Source organism: Ambystoma mexicanum, chromosome 6p, assembly GCF_040938575.1.
Source record: "Ambystoma mexicanum isolate Mex_15411 chromosome 6p, UKY_AmexF1_1, whole genome shotgun sequence".
NCBI lineage: Eukaryota > Metazoa > Chordata > Amphibia > Caudata > Ambystomatidae > Ambystoma > Ambystoma mexicanum.
In genome coordinates, this window is record NC_090935.1 from 56,771,337 (window position 1) to 56,789,516 (window position 18,180).

The 18,180-nt window shown below is 47.4% G+C and overlaps 1 protein-coding gene and 1 pseudogene across 1 annotated transcript in view; one reads left to right on the forward strand and one right to left on the reverse strand.

Moving 5' to 3' along the window:
• Positions 1–18,180, reverse strand: part of LOC138511205 (uncharacterized) — a 761,242-nt gene that overhangs the window by 601,355 nt on the left and 141,707 nt on the right. The gene's annotated exons all lie outside the window — the stretch shown is intronic.
• The window catches only part of LOC138510660 (long-chain-fatty-acid--CoA ligase ACSBG2-like), a 502,504-nt pseudogene that overhangs the window by 315,675 nt on the left and 168,649 nt on the right, over positions 1–18,180 (forward strand).

The window sequence follows — 18,180 nt, forward strand, 5'->3', positions numbered from 1 at the left end:
CTCCTTGTTGAGAGCAATCTTATCTGCGAAGCTGCCGGACGCCTGGATCCAGCGAGCGTTCAGGAACTCCTGAAGGGTTGCATCCGCAACCTGCAGAGCCGGATCAGGTAGATTCAAAACAACATCATGCCGAGCAGTGACTTGATGGTCTGCACTGCGGCGCTCTTCAGTGTCAACAGCCATTGCACCTTGTCCATCAGCGCCGGTACCTGCTCCTCCGAGGGAGCCGCCAGGCAGGAGACTGTGTTGAGTGTGGCCCCCAAGAACAGCTCGTTCTGCAATGGTATCAAGAAGGACTTTGAATAATTGACGGAGAACCCTAGAACCGTCAGCAGCCAGACGGTCCTCTCTGTGTGTTCGACGGCCAGTTCCCTTAACTTGGTCCAGATGAGCCAGTCGTCGAGGTACACGTGTTGTCCCGCGTAGATGCAGATGGGCCACCACTGGGCCAGGCACTTCGTAAACACCCTGGGTGCTGACTTCAGTCCAAAGGGGCGGGCCTTTAATTGATAGTGCCTTCCCTGCACTACAAAGTGCACAAACTTCAGATGCTTCTCGTGAATGGTTTCGTGGAAGTATGCATCCTCCAGATCCAGCGACGTCAGGAAGTCCCCTTCTTCCAGTTGGCCGAGCACTTGCTGCAACGTGAAGATCCTGAATGTCTGGGACTTGTGGTATTTGTTGAGATGCGCAGGTCTAGAATGGGCCGCCAGCCCCCGGTCTTCTTCTTTACCAAGAAGCCCCAGAGTCACTTTGGAACCAGCTCTATCACACCTTTTCTTATGATGGCCGGTACTTCCTTCAGGAGCTGAGGGATGTGCTGCTCTTGCCGGGCCACGGGAGGGTTCCGCTGACACTTTTGCTAGGACTCTAGAGTGTGTCCGCGGCCGAGTGCGTCCAGCACCCATCGGTCGGAGGAGATCTTCTAATACTCGCTGACAAAGCCCGCCAGCTCACCTACCACTGGGGCGCATGTGTGGGGATCCGATGTCCAGGCAGGTTCATTCTTGCTTTGAGGCCTGTATGTCGCGTGAATGGACACCTGGTCCGCCTCGTCCGAGGAAGAAATATATCCGTGCCCTGGTGTACGGTTGAGGCCTCCTCACCCCGGGCCCCATTTTAGCATCCTGAGGGGTTGGCTTCGGGCTTATGGATGGTATCCTCTTCTGCAGTGTTTTCTACAGCGGTTTGTATGGGGCTTCCCGCCTTGGGGGTATGGTTACTCTAGGCACCACCGGGGCTACCTTGACCGGGTCAGCCCCTTTGGCCTTCGAGAGGGCGGCCATCACCATCTCGATTGTCAACGACATCACCTGGGTCGCTTGAGCCTTCTGGGGCAGGTCAGACACCTTTTCCTGCACATTCGTCTTCTCAGGCTTTTCCCGCAGCTTTCGGGTTAGCCGATTTCCTATTCGAGGAAGAGCTGGTCCAATGGTTGGAGATGGCAGATGGTAAAGATGAGTGCGCCCAGCCCGTCGCGGGATCCGCTTGTGCAGCGACCTCAGCAGAACAGACTTACGGTGCTTGGCCTTGTCTTGGGCCCCCACGGATGCAGCACCCTCAAAGGACTTAGAAGGCTGCTACTCAGACCGGCCGGTCTTAGGTGAGGCATGCCCCTGCTCGCCGCATGGGGCAAATGCCTTGTGCTGAGCCACACCGCCAACCTATTGTGATGATCTTTCACGGTTCGCTTGGAGAACCCAAGGCAGGTTTGACAATCCCTATGTTCCGGATGGAGACAGTAGAGACATTGGAGGTGTTCATCCTCCACAAACACATTGTGCAGTCCGCAGCTAGAGCAGAGTTTGAAAAGGGAGCTTCTCTCTCTCTTCTCCTCCGACATGGTCCAGAGTGTGAAGTAGGCCTGATGGCCTTCTGGAATCTTCGATGAAACTTCGATGATTCTTGTCCTTAAGGGGCGTTGAAATTCACTGATGGATCCCCGCTTGTCAGCTGAAGGAGCGAACGAGCACACAGGCTCTATTTGACAAATATAGACCTTTTTATTAGAAAAAGCGCAAAAACGTAGACTAGCTTTTGGAGCAAAAAAGACTTGAAATGTGTGGTAAAAATCTGAAGATGACTGCAATTGGAGGTGCTTAGGGAGAGGACAGTCATTGGCTAAGGGCAGTATTACCCAGAGCTCAGTAATTGGGTTAGAGGAGAAATACAGTTTATAAGTGAAAGTGAACCTGTTTTTTTCTTTTACCGAGGATTCCCAGCCTGATGACAGGGAATATTCATGAGCATGTGAATCCATGCCAGACCCCACGCTGGAGAACATAAATTAGCTTTCATAGTATGTTCTTCAAAACATTTTAAAACTCATCCTTTCACATAACACTGTTTCTGCTCGACTCATCCACCCAGGACACAATCGGGTGGGGGGTCTCCCACATTTGAGTACCCCAAAAGGAATCAAACCAGTGGCCGTATGAGGTGCCAGTCTCTGAGTCCCAAACACCACCTGCTTGCAAAGCCTTCCTAACACTATCCATCAATGTGAGATTAAATCGTTCTATACCCACGTTGGGTTGGGATGATGCAGAGCAGTTTGGTTATTCTCGATTCCATTGCGCAATAAAAATGATTACGTTTTCTTCGACACCATCTGCACCCCATTGTCTGTTATTAAATTCGAATGATAACATTACTTTGTAGACACTTGTTCAAGAAATGTCACCACAGTCTTGGTCACTTTCACTTTCAGCCACAATGAATACTAATCTATGACAGCACAAAATATATTTGACTCCTCTTCCTGGTGACATGACAGACTCAGGAAAAGTCCAATGCACCTTCCTCCAAGGGCCCATTGGGAAGAGGATGCACTCCTAATGACTCTTTACTCGCCTTGTAACTTTTATCACTCTCATAGCGCATCTTACACGTTTATATTGTCCCTTCTACCTCCTCATCCATGTTGGGGTAGCAATAAATCTGTGCACACGATCCCTTTTGTTTTATTAATGCCTTCATGAGCTATACTTGTTAACATTTTTCTGGCAGAATTAACTTTGTTCCTCTCACAACTGTGTTGGCCTCTACCCCAAATTCCTTTTATACTCTCTTGAACTTGGTACATCATCCACCTTCCAACCTACAATACTCCTGAACTTGTACCACCTTTGTCTCCCACTTCCCCTTTCCAACCCCACGAGCACCTTGATAGCATGTTCTCACCCGCCACCTTCTCCTGTTCTCAACTTTCCTTTACGGAATTGTGATACAACACATGTGCCGCTAAATTGTGATTTCTCTTGCTGAATTTCATGGTCTCATTGAAACCCAGCTGTAACCCTTCTAGATACTCCATCAAATCCCTTTCCATCAAACACACCTTTGAAAGACGTGTGATCCATTCTTGTCTCAAATGGCCTCCCCCCCCCCACACACACACACACACACACACACACAGCTTGCATTTTTGTATAGCCCAAACATACTTCAAGACCCCCTTTTCAGTGACGGAATGCTGCCTCTCTTGTCCCCTCAAGGCTCTGGATGCAAATGCTATGGTTTTCTCCTCCCCATCGTGCGCTTGACGCAACAGTGCCCCTCACCCACCTCACTCGCGTCAGGGTAAATGATCATTTTACCTCTAAAATAAAATCAAGCTAAAAAAAAAGATTTTAAGATTTCATTCTTTGCTCCTTGAAGCTCTCTCCCAAAGTCCTCTTTGAGACCAGCCCAAAGGGAATACATTTAAATCCAAATAACCAAAACTGGTCTATAAACGTTGTAAGATCTATTAATTCTTCATGCAAAGTAACACTGGAAAATATCTTTGCTCTAACCGGGGCTTTATCTTTTGTGGTGGCACGGGTCCACTTTAACTCGTCACGAAAGTCTTATGTTCCCCCATTTAGTAATTCAGTTTGCCTCGATCTCTGAACCGTCCTCAGTTGTATTGAGTAATTATTTAAATATACAGGAAACCCCAGGTAACTGGAGTGGTCCCAACCGCAAAACCTCTCATCTGCCGGTGACAGCATCGGGGCCTTTCAATGTTTTCAAATGAAAGGGGCCTTGAGCCTCAGAGGTGGCTCCAGTAACTACCCCCATATTGCCAGTCAGTAGTCTAATAACACAGCAATATATTCCTTTATGTATCAGTTACGTTCTGAGGCTTGCAGTGGGCGCTTTGCAGCGCTTTCCTTACAAACTACCTTGGCTACAATCCGTCCAACTGTCACTTCCATTGAGGAAAACATAAGTGGTATATAGCCCCTTGTTGTCTTTCAACACTGGTTGCTCCACGTCAGCCACTTGCTTACAAAGAAGGATTCATAGCTATTCAGCAGGCATTCACAGTTTCAGCTCCCTGCTGCTTCGCGGTCTTGTGATAATTGACAGCTACTAACCTTATATTTATCTCCATTATAATGTATGCCCCCCCACAGGTAACTCTGACTGCTTTCCGCTTTAAGCAGCGTGGACTCCCAACCATCATGTTGAAATGGGCCTGCATCTACCTCTCCTCCCTCAGGCTCCATAACCTTATGACCTCATGGCCTTCTGATGACCTCTGTACAGAGAATCCGCAATCTCTACCAACCCCAATATGAGGTCATTGTGCATGATATTGCAAGCCAACACAGTCACCTTCTCAGCATTCTTCATTTCAATGTTCTCCGCTTGCATTAAGGGAGCAGTATCCAGCAAGTCTGCCCTCTAGGGATCGCCTTCCCTTCTGGATTCTCATCTAGTATTAAAGGAGCGGTATCCAGCAAGTCTGCCCTCTAGGGATCGCCTTCCTTCTCCTCTTGCATTAGGGAGCGGTATCCAGCAAGTCTGCGGTTATGGATCGCTTTCCCTTCTGGATTCACCTCTTGCATTAAGGGAGCAGTATCCAGTAAGTCTGCCCTCTAGGGATTGTCTCCCCTTCTTGATTCTCCTCTTGCATTAAGGGAGCGTTATCCAGCAAGTCTGCCCTCTAGGGATAGTCTTCCATTCTGGATTCTCCTGTTGCATTAAGGGAGAGGTATCCAGCAAGTCTGCCCTCTATGCAGACCTTCCAGGATTTTGCGGCATGAAATGGCAAATTTTGCGGCATGAAATGGCAAATTTTGCGGCACAAACCTTTATTTATTGCGGCATTTTTGCAGGACATTTTGTATTAACTGGAGGGTGTAAGATTGCCACATTGCAGGAAATAGGCAGAGTGCAAGGCTACAAGAGAGCCAAGGTATCATTATTATGTATGTTTTATATTAATTTAATAGGAAGAGTCCCAGATGTCTCTGGCTTGGCAGAACAGTGTTTGATTTGGCGACATTTCTGGTTTAATGTTCATGCCTATTTAATAGTATTTCAAAAAAGGTAGCAGGCGCTCCTCTCCAGAAAGAACATGGCATGATAACCTGTTCTGAGATGAGAGTTTGCAGCACATGCTTTTTGCTCACTGTACCTTTCACAGATGGGAAATGTCCATTTGCATATCAGTCTTTGTCCTGCCCACATGGGCAGTCCAGCACAGAAACGCTATGGCAATTCCTCTCTGAACAAGAGCACCAAAAGCAACCCCATACACGCGTTATCATGCCATGTTCTTTCTGGAGAGGAGCGCCTGCTACCTTCTTTGAACTATTTAATAATATTAACTAAATTGATAATTTTTCAATTGTAATGCTGAAAATATTCCCCTTCTATGTTCTCCAATCCCCCAAACACCCACACACCTCTCTCACCAACACACATCTCACCAACTCTCCATCACAACTTACATTCCTTAACCTCTCACTCTGTCATACAAATACTCACGTGCTATGTCACACTGTCAAGTCACAATTTGCACTGCCCAGCCCCTGCCACACTCCAAATCATACTCCCAACTCACACCTTACACTCTACAATTCCTCCCGCAATATACAGGCTTTCATTCTTTTGTGCTGCTTCTGCATCTTGCATCCTTTCTCCCATTCTATCACACTCTTCCCTCATCCTTTTTCCCAATCTGCAGCTCACTGCCTCTTTCTGGCCAACCGCTTCCTCTCTGCTTTCTGGCTCACTGACCACACGCTCACTCTACTTTCTGTACCTCTGCTCGCTTTCAGATTTCTGGCCCACCGCATCACTGCTTCCTCTGCTCTTTTGTGCAGCGCTTCCTCCTCTGACCCACTGCTCTCCCTTTGCTTTCTTACCTATCACTTCACATCTCACCCATCACTCTCCCTATTTCATAGTGTAACCATTTTTTTATTTTTTTTAAATGTAGATTTTGACCCAGTTCCTCAAATAATGGGGCATTTAAAAAAAGAACGGAGGATATGCTATTTTTAGACAACCCATTTTTGGAAATGAGCAGGTCACCTTATTCTCAAAGGTGACCGGCGCATTTCCACAGGCTTGAGCTGTAGAGCAAATTGTGCGCTGGCCAGCTGCCTTGAATGGTGTTCTGGGTTGTTTGACCGAAGTGTAATTATTTGCGGCGGAATTGACCGTAGTCAATTTCGCTGCGAATTGATTTGCACTTCAGCCAAACAACCCAAAATGTACCTTTCGCCACCACCCCACCGCCGCCCCCTACTTAACTGCTTGCTCGCTGCCACTTCCCCTGCAACCCTGCGGTGCCAGATCCGTCCCTCTAACGCGGGTCGGATCCGATTCTGCAGGGTCCCTTTTTCATTATTTTCTTTTTTTTTGTCCCCGGCTCCAATTTTGAGGAAAAAGGGGAAAACACTTCTGCAACCACCCTAGTCCAAGACTACTGAACATGGGGAGCGGGTGACACCCCCGCAACACATGTTCAGTATTTATAAAAATTGATCGAATAGTACTGTACGAAATAGGTCAAATTGTAACATTCAATAGATTTTTGTCATCAAAATGGGCAGTACTTTGAATAGAATCGCTCTCCCGACAGTGTTCTGCAAGCTCCTAGCGCCTTTCACAGGGACAGGCCCTCCAGGTGCCTGCCGCTGTAAAATGCGACCCAAAAAATGAATTTTAATCCTGTTTGAGGAACAGAAATGCAAGCGGCACAGCAGCGGTTCATACCTTAAAAGAAATGCATGACAGGGTCAGGAAAGACCCTGTCATGCAGTGGCAGCCCCCCATTCCATGCGCATAGGGTTGCCTACAATTTTTGCAAATTTAAAAGTGCATCTTGCTTGGAAATGAGGGATGCGCTTTTAAATTGACAGAAACGCCACTTTATTTGATCAAGGAGGTGAAAAAGGCCATCTGAATGGGCGCGCATATAAAATGTTCCCATTCATGTGTCCCTTGTGGATTGGGCTGCACTTTTTTGGTGCGCAAGTGATGAGATGTGTTAGCGCATTTCATTACTTGTGTAAAAAAAAGTTGAGAACCTGTCACCCTGAGTATTATTTTTTTTAAAACAGTAATTTTTGCAGATTACTTTAAAAAAAAAAATGTAGCTTTACAGTATAATGAGCGGGTGTTGCGGGGGAAACCCTTGCAGCCCCCGTAGTATGTAAGTGTGTTTGCATGAGAAAGGTGCAAACATTTGGTAGTTCGCACCTTTCTCATGCGAACTTTCCGACTGCGGCAAAATCAGCCGTGGTCTGATCACTTTGATTCAACAGGACACAGGCATGATTCTGTCTCCTGATCTGCAGCCCAGGCTCTCCAATGGCACAGAGCAGGTTCAGCAGTCACAGGTGCCCTGTGTGACAGCTGCAGTTGACAGCAAAGTCAATGCAGATGGAGGTTGCATTTAAATCAACATCTCTGATCCTAAAGCATAATAAACATTAACTATAACCTGGTGGCAGGATAATCTGGTAATATGAACCATACAAGGTGTTGTTATGGTAGCTGATTGTTCCCATAATTATTAGAGCCACATCTGACATACCAGTGTCAACCCTGTATGCTCAGACCTGCTATGAGAGGCGATGTGGTTTCCAGGCACGTGACTATCACCGTTCCAGTGAATGGGACAAAAGGCAGGTTGCCTGCCTCTGCTGACAGTCTGGGAGGTTGGGTAACTTCTCCCTGCCAGGATGTGTATCTTAAAAACAGGCAATCCTGTGCAAGCCTGGCTTCAAAGAGTCTCTTCCATATCAAAGGCCTGCTTCACACTAGGGGGTTGTACATGAAAGAGCCTTTATAGCACAGGCTTAGAGAGGGGGTGGGTTTATGAAGTCAGGTAGAGCAGAACATAAGGGAGGAAAAATGCCTCCATCTTGTTTTTTTTGGGCTTCTCTTTCCTTCCTGTTCCATACACTTCCTGCACAAGCTAAGCGCACCTGTTTTCTGTTTATTCGATGTTCTGTCTCTGTGAGCGCCTGAGGCCTTCGGGTTAGTGACGCTATACAAAAATAATATAGATAGACAGATAAATAGATAGCTCTTTGTGTCTTTCTTAGTGCACATTAATCCTGTTTGTCACAACGGTGCTTAGTCTTGTAGTTCCTGCTTTCAAAAGTTCCTCTATGTTAAGCAAACACAGTTTTATATCCTTCCTTGGGATTTCCTGTAGATTTGCAGCTGCCTGGTATACTCCCCTGCCAGGAATTCTTATGCACTTGTGATTGCCTGGTAAGCTTCCCTGGCAGGACTTCTAAAACACTTCTTATATTCACAGATAACAGTTCCTCTTTTACTTCTACAATTGCATGTACCTCCTTTGTACATCAGGTTGCTACAACATTCGCATTCCAGGCACTTGTATATGGCTGGGGTCTCTATTTCCAATATGCTTCTTTAATTTGCAAATCACCGCTTTATTGTCTCTGTTTGAACGGCTTAAATCTTTACAGTTATATTGGGCGTGGTCCCCGAAACGCGCCAGGGTCTTCACTTAGCTTGGGCTGACTCACTAGCTCAGTGTGGCATCTTCAGTCCCGTTGGCGCTCCCACGGCAAGGCTTTGCTGACTGCTTTCCACGCTGGACTGCTTTCTCGTCATTTGGGTTTCTCTCGCAGCTTCACTTCAGCACGTCTGTCTTGTTTCAGGTCCCAGTAGGTGAAACGCTGCTTTCTCCGGTTGCTGAACGGCCAGGAATCATCCCTTGGTTCCTGGTGTGTGTGCGGTATGTCCTGCTCGCACAGCGTTCCACTGCGTCCATGCTGGCGAGCCCCTTCACTAAACCACCCCGGTTTGTGCTTCCCAGTTGCACAAGCCTCGCAGAGAGGTGCACAACCTCTCCCAAACAACAGCAGCCTCTTGCAGTTTGTTTTCGATCTTTAAATGCCCAACATACAGATGTAGCTTGAAAAGAACTAGAATGCTCCATGAGCTTGAGGCTACGTCTGCTCTGCATTGTTCTCTTCCTCTTCCTCATCCCAGTTCTTGGGTAATTGTGGTAGATGTAGTCCATTGCCGTTAACTGATGCAGATTATCTTGGGAAATTAATTGTAATGGTTCCAGATAATGAGTCGGTTCTATATGGAGGACAATTAGAACGGGAAAATGTAGTCTTGGAGTGTCAGGTTCCCATGGAAGCTTGTCAGGTTCCCTTAGAAGTTCTCAGTTAAGAGGAGGCTATAGGTTTGGGACAAGTACTGTGGCTCTAGGTGGTTATTTGTTTTTAGATTATAGTCTTTTGGGGGTGAGTTGGTTTAGACAGTTCTTCTCCTTAACTATGTTGTCAATCTTCTACAATTGTCCCAACTCAAAATGAAAAATTCAATACACCGCAATGATTGGTCCAGAGACTATTATAAGGTAGTTTGGAACCTCAGGAGAGGTTCTAAACTGTCTTTCATTCCTGTTAAGCCAAGGAGAGGTCACAGCCCCAAGAAGCACCAGAGAAAATATAAAGAGGACTGAAGTAAATGGTAGAAATACATTTCAAGAAGTCAAAAAGCTGAGCGATCCAGTCAACATCCAACTCAGATAATTGACAGTAGTGATAACTAGAGAATGCAAAATTGACATGCCTTGTAATGGAATGAAACGTGAACAGTTAATTTAAAGAACAGCCTAACTGAACAAGTACAGAGAAACCACAGAACTGAATTGTGGAATTAATGTTTCCTAGTGTAAATTGGAACTGTGAAAGCTTTTAATGTTAAGTAAATATGCGAGTTGGGATCGGCGCGTTAACAACAGCTGTTGAGGAAGGTGTTCGTATTGTAAGGCCTTGCATGCGATCGTTGGAATTTGTAAATAGTTGCATGCAGTTTTCTTTTTCCTTATGAGTGCGCAAGGTTGCTTAGCGCGTTAGAAGAAAGAACCTAGTGACGCGTCCGAGCATCGAGTGGAAACTGAAGAGGGATTGCGTCGGGTGCTCTTCAGATCCCAAGAGCCGCGCAACAAGTAATTCCAGCGTCGGATGTTAGGCTTTGGAGGAGTTTAACATGAGAAATGAAACTCATGTCAGTTTCTTTACACGCGGCGGGCAAACACAGTGTGCTAGTTAATGCATGTAAGTTATTGCAACTCTTAGTTATTTTTATCGTGTTTGGGAGATGTTTGTGAGGAAGACGCTGAAGAAACAAAAGCAATCCTGAGAGACTAGAGGTGAGGAAATCACCTGAATAATCGCCCTTATTGTAAAATTAACTGAAGGACTCAACGTGTTTGTTAGGGAGATTTCTCACACAAGTGCTAAATTCCCTCTACCTTAGTGCCCTCCAGCTCTTTTGCTATATTTTGGGGCTTTGAACTTTTCATTTTCAATGTGTTTTACTTTTGTGTTCTTTGGTTATGGAGTTTTTAAACAACTCCATGGGCATCATCTTTTTCTGTGTGTCACACAGCACCTTCAGTGCAGTGGCACAGGGAGGTCTTTCAGACTTCCCATGGTTTAAATACCTTCTCTGGGACTGACTACTGTCTCCCAGAGCATGTAAAGTTAAATTGACTTTACTAGTCTCTTTAAATTTATTGACCCAGTACACACTGTCTTGCTATAGAGTGCTGGAGGGGTTGCCTAGCTTCCCCCGAGTCAAAACACTCATGTAACAGTCAAATATTACCCTTTCCTACTTTAAATGGCTGGTGGCAGTGGTTTAGATCAACTACCGTGATTTTTCACAACCGCCAACATGGTGGCTAAAAATCAGGTCAGCCATGTTTTTCAATATGGCGCCCAAGACCGATCTGTAAAAACAGACTCCGGTCATCTTTTTTCACCATTTCTTTTAGAAAAAGTCCTTCTTGTGTTTGTCTCTGCGCGCCAAACCAGGTTTGGTCCCTTTGTTCATTGGCCTTTGGCGGGCTTCAGTGCTGAAGCCCTCCTCTGGCGCCTGTGTGTCTGGGGTGGACAGGATGTGAGGGAGGTGCCCGAAACTCCCTGTGCTTAATCTCCTAGGAGACCTGAATGTACTCTGGCGTGATTGGCCGGCTGGCTGTCCGGCAAGGACAGCAACCCTGCTGTGTGAGTGACAGCCAGGCTGGAATGAATGGGGGAAAACTGTTTAAAAGCAGGTCTCTGGGACTTGGAAAGCAGAGTCGACCACTGGAACGAAAGAACCGAAGATGAGCAGAAGGAAGAGGACTGCTGCAACTTCTGGACGACCGGTGAAGCCCTGCTGCAGGTCCGAATTGCCTGAAACTCCAATCGACAGAGAAGCCCTTCAAGGTTAACTTCTTCCCTTGAGTCTGGTGGGAACAACCAACTCGTAAGCCACCTGGACACCATCCCCATCTGGTCAAATTTTCATCAGAGTGCTGTTGAAAACCCGATAGCCAGAGCGAAGGCAACCAGCTCGTGGACTTTAAGGCACTCACACCTTAAACCGACGTCTTGCTACAGCTTTTGGCCTCATCCTTGGGCAGTGCAGGAACCTCCCAATGTCCTCCTTCTTGTCCCCACGACTGAAGCTCAGGAACTGCGAGATCTCCTCGAACTGCCAGGAAAAACTGTCTCAGCTACAGCTTTCTTCATTAACAAGGTACTGTGCAAACGCGGTCCGGAACTATTTTCGGCCATCGAGAAAGTGCGTGAAACTTTCCTCAACTTCGAAGGCTTGTCCTTCCGTAAACATTCGTCAAACTTTTCGCCGAGCCAAGCTCTTCTAAACTCTGTGGCAAAGACTTAACCGTTATCTACCAGAACTGTCCTATCATATACAAAGACTCTGAACCATTGACTTTGGCCCAGGCCTATTGAGAAGAATTGCTGGTTGTAGCTAACTGAAACCCTGTTCCCTGCCTATGAATGTGTTTTGGCGGTCTGTTCCTATAACCTTGTCTTTTTACCCCTTTAATAAGTATCTGAAGTGCCATTTTGCTCCCACTTCACAGGTGCTAAACTTGTTTACTTAACGGTTGTATTTTTGTGGTTTATTAGTGTGTGATATTGAGCTGCTTATGGTAGTGTAATGTTTTCAAACTGACTGAGTAAATAAATGTATATTCTTTTACCAAGAAACCTTGAGTAAGTGTTTGTTTGAATCACTGTATTAGTTGGTCCTTGTGTAACTTGTTCTACTGCTCACTTAAACTCTTGAGATACGTCTGGCTGCTTAGCCATCGCTACCACTTTACTTTGTACTACAGGCTTGTACCAAAGGTGAAATTGTGCTTTCACTTGTAGTCCTAATTGCCTGTAGTGTTCACAAAGGGTAATGCAGGTGATTCTGCCTAACAGTGTTTTCAAGTACATTGAACAAGGCTAGCAGGGGAGTTGCTAGGTCTGGAAAAGACCCGGGGCTAGGCTGATGTCGGAACTGTTGGGACTGGGGGCTAGCTAGTCTTTTGGCTGTAGCTCCTGAGATTCTATCCGGGGCTACAACCAAAAGACCATGGGCTATAGCCCCCTTAGCCCCCCCTAGCAACGCCCCTGAAGGCTAGTATTTATCAAGTTGAAGCATCTTAAAAAGGGACAGCAGTAGTGAGCAGAGTTATGGAAATTACCAGAATAGCCCTAATCAATTTTTAAGTGAATTGAAAGACTCAATCTTATGTTAAAGAACACATGTTTTCAAGTAAAATTGAACAAGGCTAGTGTTTTTCAAGTTAACGCATCTTAAAAAGGAACAGCAGTAGTGAGCAGAGTTACTTAGCTTCATATCCCATTTCCATAAATTGCCTCTAGGCTTGGGGCAGAGGCAGTCAGGAAAACTAGGGAAGGAAGGAATAAAATTGAAGGAAGTGTTATGGTGTTTTGTATATGTTTAACCATGGATATGTTTATTGCAGGTTTCCTGAATGTTGAGAGATCCTGAAGTTGGAGGTTATTTTAGGAGACCTGACCTTTTGTTATTTTATCCACTTCCCCTTTCCCCCAAGCCTGGTCTTCTCAGTAGTTGTACGTAACAGACTGCTGGGTGAACCAGACTAAGAGGTCTGGTGGACTATTCGTCTGCTCCTGCAGATTTTCAGCGCTGGGACCAGATATGGAGCTTTAACCCTTTTGACCAGGGATGAAAGTTTGGCCTAAAATATTTTGGGAAAAGGTTTCTCTATTTTCCCCAAAGGGGGGTATAGATGAACAGCTATAGGCCATTGTGGTATTGGGTATCAACGGGTCTTCTTCATGGGCAAATGGGGGATACCATGTGTCATCCAATGAAGTCATGACATCTCCCCAGAACCTGTCTACTCCCTGGTGATCCTCCCTCATATAGCTGCCCTCAGGGTCAGGATTAGGTAGCAGCTGCAGTCCCCATGCCACATGGGAGGAGGTTACCGCTTCGGATTCTGTGATGACTTCATTGGATTAATCACAGTTCCTACTCCTTCTTTGATTGATTTTGGACCTTAAGAACTTCAAGAACAATTTGCGTGGTTCCTGTTTGTGGGCAGTCCTTTCCAGATTCCTCCAGTTGTGAGGTGAAGGCAGGTGTTCCAAGGCAGAGAAAGGTTCTCCATCCCCAGGGCCCATTGGAGGTGAACTGCTGTTGAAGCAAGACTTGTCTCTCTCTGCTAGCTGCACTGGTATCTAGGTTCCTCATTGGAGGTGAAGGACTAAGGCAGGTGCAAGCCTGCCCCTCCCGGTTGTGAGTGAAGAGAATAAGGACCCATCTTGTCCCTGGAACTTACAGCATCAGATGAAGTAAATCAGCTGATTTCCTGCAATTGACCACATTGAACTGCCATCAAATCATCGTTAATCTCTTTCCAGCACCTTCGAACCAACAGGACCCAGGATGTTTCTTTTAGGGACTTCTTTAAATCTCTGTTGCTGCTCTTTGAAATAGTCTGCAGCTGTACTGTGAGAGCTGAGCACATCGCTGGCTCAAACAAGAAGCTTGTCACTGCAGTAATGTTCAGACCGCCACATCTCGTACCGCACCTCCAACCTCCAAGCACCAGCATCTTCATCAATGACCCTAACTCGAACGCTCAACCGACTCTCGCGGCTCCATCGGGCGACAACCTTTGAATGATGCCTCGAACAGCAACAAGCTTTATCTCATCACCTGCTCTCGATCTGGATCCCCGCAACCTGCCGCATCCGAACTGGGTTCCATCCTCTCACACAAGGTTAAGAAGCCTGGTCCATTGCTGTCGAACTGCCGTAAACCGAGAAAGGTACTGTTGCTTTCTCAACCAGAATATGTCCTTTGGTAAAAATGTTGTGATTTGCCTTGCACCTCTGCGACATTACCCAGAGTGCTTGCATTATCTTCATACTGCATGTTCTGTAATCTTACCCGCAGGTATATCCCTTGCCTGTGCCTGTTTCATCTTTATGATTGGGATCACTGTTGGTTTGTTGTAAAACGATGGCTGAGTAAGTGGTTTAGCCGCTACTCATCCTTGTACTCTAGCGTGGCAGTATTCATGCCATCACAACATGCCTTCAGGATTGGTCGGATTGGTGGAAATCTTTTATAAGAACATTTGCAAGCCAGGGATTTAGTTTCTCGAATCTACTGATGTCTTCATTCAACTGAGGCAACGAGGGATGAAAAATGTAATTGGGAAATATTATGAAATGTTTTGACACAAATAAGAGGATTGCATGCTTTTTGAGACTGCCAGTCTTTTGTTGCTATTAAAGATCAAATGACAGAACATTCTACAATTCTCTCCATTTCAGTACCGGCTCTATGCCCTGGGGCTACTCACTGGCCAATTACCTGGTGCTCAAGAAGTTTCAAGCTCGTGTGGGCCTTGATCGATGCCTTCAGTGCCAGACATCAGCTGCTCCCATCATGAAAGACACGGTGGAATACTTTATGGCACTGAACCTTCCTATTATGAATCTATACGGCATGAGTGAGTGCTCCGGGGGCCATACGATTTCAACACGGAGCAACTTTCGCTTTACAAGGTCAGTCCAAGCCATTGGCTAACAATATTATTCTAAACAGGCCCTTTAAAGGAGGTCCTAAGTAGAATGTGAGGATGCATTAGAGTTATTTGGAATGTGTCCAATGATATGATATGATATGGCATTTGTAACGCGCCTATACACAAGTGTTTCAAGGCGCGACGAGGCGGGGGGGGGCAAAGGGAGACAGACAACGATCCTACTAGGCCAGGTGGATGAGCAAAGGGCTCGAGAAGGAAGATATTTAGGAAGAGAGAGTTGCAGGTATTTTGGCCTAAGGCCCCAAAAGGCCTTGTGGACAATGCAGAGGGTTTTGAACTTAATCCTTGCAGCCACTGGGAGCCAGTGTAGAGATTTCAGTCCTGGAGAGATACGGTACCTGGGCTTGAGACCAAGGACAAGTCTCGCAGTCCTGTTCTTGATGATTTGCAAAGGGCGGAGAGTAAAGGCAGGAAGATTTAGAAAGAGGCTGTTGCAGTAGTCCAGCCTAGAGAGAACCAGAGCTCTGGAGACAGTGAGCTTCTGGGGGAAGGAGAGAAAAGGAAGAATACCTCTGAGGAGGTGTAGCTGGTAGTGTGACTTCTCAGAGACGTCAGAGATGTGAGGAGAGAAGGAGAGTGTGGAGTCGAAGATGACCCCGGGGTTTTTTGCCGTGCAGGTAGGAGCAGGAAGAGGGCCAAGGGAGGCCGGCCAGAGAGCTGCAGGGAGGAGGGAGTGGGTGTGCCGATAAATAGAATCTCAGTCATACTGGCATTAAGGCAGAGGTCGTTGGTGGCACACCATTCCTGGATAGCAGAAAGACAGTCAGAGATGAGGGAAGTGGAAGAGAAGGCCGAGGGTAGCCTGAAAATGAGGTGGGTATCATCCGCATAGCCCTGAAAGTTGGGACAGAGAGCGGCGATGCGGTGAGCAAGAAGTGCAAGATACTGATTGAACAGCCAGGGAGAGAGGTTAGATCCCTGGGGGACACCACAGGTAGAGAAAAAGATGTCAGAGAGGAAGGAACCCAGTTGGACCTGGGAGGGTCGATTGGAGAGGAAGGAGTACAGCCACGCCAGAGCTTGACCAGTGATACCCAGGTTATCACGGAGACGGTTGAGCAGGATGGTGTGGTTAACAGTGTCAAAGGCAGAAGAGAGGTCGAGCAAGATGAGAACACAAGGGGTATTAGAGTCAGGGTTTGAGAGCAGGTCCTCACGGATGTTCAGGAGAGCGGTTTCCGTGCTTCTGGCAGCTCTGAAGCCAGACTGATGTTCATGAAGACTACCAACAGATTCAGCATGGAGATTAAGCTGGGAGATGGCCAGTTTCTCCAGGAGCTTGCCCAGGAAGGGAGTGATAGAGATTGGGCGATAGTTAGCTGGGCAGGAGGGGTCGTAGGAGGGTTTCTTAAGAAGGGGGTGCACAAGGGAGTGCTTGAGGCGGGATGGGAAGACTCCAGAGGCGAAGGAGTGATTGCAGAAGTCAGCCAAGGCAGGCGCTAGGGAGTCGATGTGGTCCTGGATAGTTTTGGAGGAACAGGGGTGGACCTGTTTTGACGAGACTTTCATAGATCGGACTTGTCTCGAAACCTCGTCAGCAGAAAAAAGGGGAAAGGCAGAGAAGGAGGCAGGAGGGGTGGCTGCCGAAAAGCCAGAGGGAGAGCAGGGAATAGGGGAGGGGAGGTGATAGGAGGAGAGTGACGACAGGATGTCTTGAGTTTTTTAAATGAAGTGAGAGGCCAGTGCCGTGCAGAGGGCCTGGGAGGGGACAGTAGAGGTGGAGACTGCAGCAGGGTTGGCCAGCTCCTTGCAGATTTTAAAGAGTTTGGCCGAATTGTTAGATGCCACAGAGATGCAGGCTTGGATAAGGGCTCTCTTCTTAGTGAGAACAGAGAGCCGGTATTGCCTTTGGAGCAGGCGGCAGGCCAGTTTGTCAGAGGATGAACATGAAGCACGCCATTTCCTCTCTGCCACCCTGCACTTGCGTTTAAGGGTGACGAGATCTGAGTCATACCAGGAGTTACATTTGGCTTTGGGCTTCAGGCGGATTCTCATGACAGGGGCAAGGATATCAAGAGTATCAGATATAGCAGAGTGGAGAGTGGAGAGGGCTGTGTCAGGGTGGGAGTCAGCCGAAGGGGGAGGGGGGGTGAGAAGGTGGTAGCGAAAGCCTCAACTGACACGCGCTTCATGGGTCGGATGACCGCGAAGGTGGGTGGCAGTGATGAGGGTGGCTTTGCCTGTGGGGTAGGGAGGGTGAGGTGGGAGGATAGGAGAGAGTGATCACTCCAGGAGAGAGGAGTGGAGAGAGGGACAGAGAGGGGAAGGTCAGAAGAGATCAGAGCATCAAGAGTGTGCCCTGCAGAATGGGTCGGCCCAGACGGGAGAACAGAGAGTGAGAGAGAGTCGCAGAGGTCGCGAAAGAGTCTAGAGGGAGGACAGGAGGCATCAAGGTGGATATTGAAGTCTCCAAGAAAGAGGAGTTGAGTGGTTAAGGACAGGAGTGAGGAGGAGAGGTCCGCCCACTCAGAGAGGAAGGAGGAAATGTGACCAGGTGGCCGATAGATAGTAGCCACGGTAAGGGAATGGCTAGGAGAGAGAGAGGTGGCAGACAAGGCATTCAAAGGAGGAGTAGGTCTGTGTAGGAGTGACAGTGGCAGGAATCCACTCTGGGAAGATAAGGGCCACACCCCCCAGCACGGTTGGGCCTGGGCAAGGAGAGGATCTTGTAACCGTCAGGTAGGAGTGTGTCAAAGCTGGTGACAGAGCTGGCCGTGAACCATGTCATGTCTCAGTGAGACCGAGGATGTCAAGGTCCAGTTCCTCAAGAAGGCGACAGATATCAGAGGAATGTTTGACGGCAGAGCGAGAGTTAAGAGTGGCAATGTGGAGAAGGTTGCCCTCCTTGAAGGACTTCCGGGGAGGGGTGCAGATCAGAGGTACGCCCTGTGGAGGTGAAGAAGAAGGAGCCAGAGAGAGGGCAGGGTGAGAGGGTGGAGGCAAGGTAGCCGAGGACAGAGAAGAGGGGACAGCAGGAGAGGAAAGGAAGTTGATGAGGC